This window comes from Silene latifolia, chromosome 8 (assembly GCF_048544455.1).
Source record: "Silene latifolia isolate original U9 population chromosome 8, ASM4854445v1, whole genome shotgun sequence".
Taxonomy (NCBI): Eukaryota; Viridiplantae; Streptophyta; class Magnoliopsida; order Caryophyllales; family Caryophyllaceae; genus Silene; species Silene latifolia.
The window spans coordinates 105615217-105616823 of record NC_133533.1 but is presented as its reverse complement, the minus strand read 5'-3'; the positions used below and the strand labels follow the sequence as shown (position 1 = coordinate 105616823).

The 1607-nt window shown below is 45.1% G+C and overlaps 1 non-coding gene across 1 annotated transcript; it reads left to right on the top strand.

The window, feature by feature from the left end:
* The first annotated feature begins 200 nt into the window (after positions 1-200).
* Positions 201-307, top strand: LOC141597699 (small nucleolar RNA R71). Its single transcript, XR_012522919.1, has one exon. It is a non-coding gene; the product is annotated as a small nucleolar RNA R71 (small nucleolar RNA).
* The last annotated feature ends 1300 nt before the right edge of the window (positions 308-1607 follow it).

Genomic DNA, 1607 nt, shown 5'->3' with positions numbered 1-1607 from the left:
ATTCGACCGTTGACTTCCCTTTTCTCTTGTGCCTATCATTGTTCCAATGAAAGGTGCGAGAAGCCATTTCTTCAATAAGCTCTTTCGCCGTCTTGTGATCTATCTTATCCAAAGCTCCCTTCCCCGAGCCCGAATCAAGGTTCATCTTCATATCATTGTTTAACCCTTCATAGAAATTGTTGATGAGCTCATCATCTCCAATACCGTGGTGAGGACATAGCCTTTGGAGGCCCTTGTACCTCTCCCATGCTTCATAAAGGGTCTCATCTTCTTGTTGGGTGAACCCTTGGAGCTCACTCTTGATTCTTGCGGTTCGTTGGGGTGGGAAATACTTGTTGAGAAAAGCCTTAGAGACATCGTCCCAAGTCCGAAGAGAGTCGGGTTCACAACTTTTAAGCCATTCCTTGGCACTTCCCCTCAAAGAGTAAGGGAAAAGCCTAAGGCGTACGGCATCTTCCGTGACTCCATTGGCCTTGAACATGTCACAACTATCCAAGAACTCGTTGAGATGCTCGTTGGGGTTTTCGGTGGCTCCCCCTCCGAATTGATTCCCTTGGACAAGTTGTAGCAAGGTGGCTTTCACATCAAAATTGTTGGCTTGAATAGGTGGCTTCACAATACTCGGATTCACCACCTTTTTCGGAGCCAAGTTATCTCTCATAGGGACCGCGGCCATTGTTACTTCCGTTTCCGGTGTTGCAAAAGGATTTTCGAAAGTTTCAAAGACCCGTGGTTCCCCTTGAAGGTTCTCAATTACTGGATTTTCTTGAGGAATCGGTGTTTCTATAAGTCCTCTTCTACGGAGCGAATTTAGTCTTCTCGCGGTTGCTTCGATCTCGTGGTCAATCGGGCGTATTGGTTGACCTCGTCGAGCTCTCCTAACCATGCAAGAAATCCTACACACTCAAGAGAGGGATTAGAAACAAAAGACTTAGTCTAAACAAGAACGAAAACAATTAATATCTAGCCGAACTCCCCGGCAACGGCGCCAAAAACTTGATGGTATCAAGTTATACCTCGCAAGTGCACGATTTTATCGTTGTACACTATTAAGGGTCGATCCCACAAGGAGTTGAGAAGATTACTAATTGTTCTAATCCTATCGTTTAGCTAAGTCAACAATAAGGGATGAAGGTTTGTACTAAAACTACCAACAACAAGGTAAAACGACTAAATAAAAACAAACTAAGAGAAAGAGCAAGATAAAATAAATAGATGAAATCAAATAATTTAAAAACCTAAGACTCGGTTCTCCCCAAACAATTCGTAATTCCACACAATCGAATCTCTAGGCTAATCACAAGGGTAGGTAGGTGAGGAGGTGACGACTCTAATTCGCCTAAGACCCCCCTCTCGGGTTCGAAATAGGACACTAGTGCTACCCACCAACCCCCCTCTCGGGTTCGAAGGTCGGAATCCCTAACTCAATACCCGACTACCCCAAAAACATGCATTATTCCCAAGGTAGTCCAATATTTGCTAAGGTCATTAAGCCCCGTCAATTCCCGGGTCATCCCACTCCCTCTCTCGAGGGTCGATTTCAAACGCTAGATTAGAGGTGTCCTACCCCGGTTCTCCCTTTCGGTCTCAACCAAGGTCAACAATAG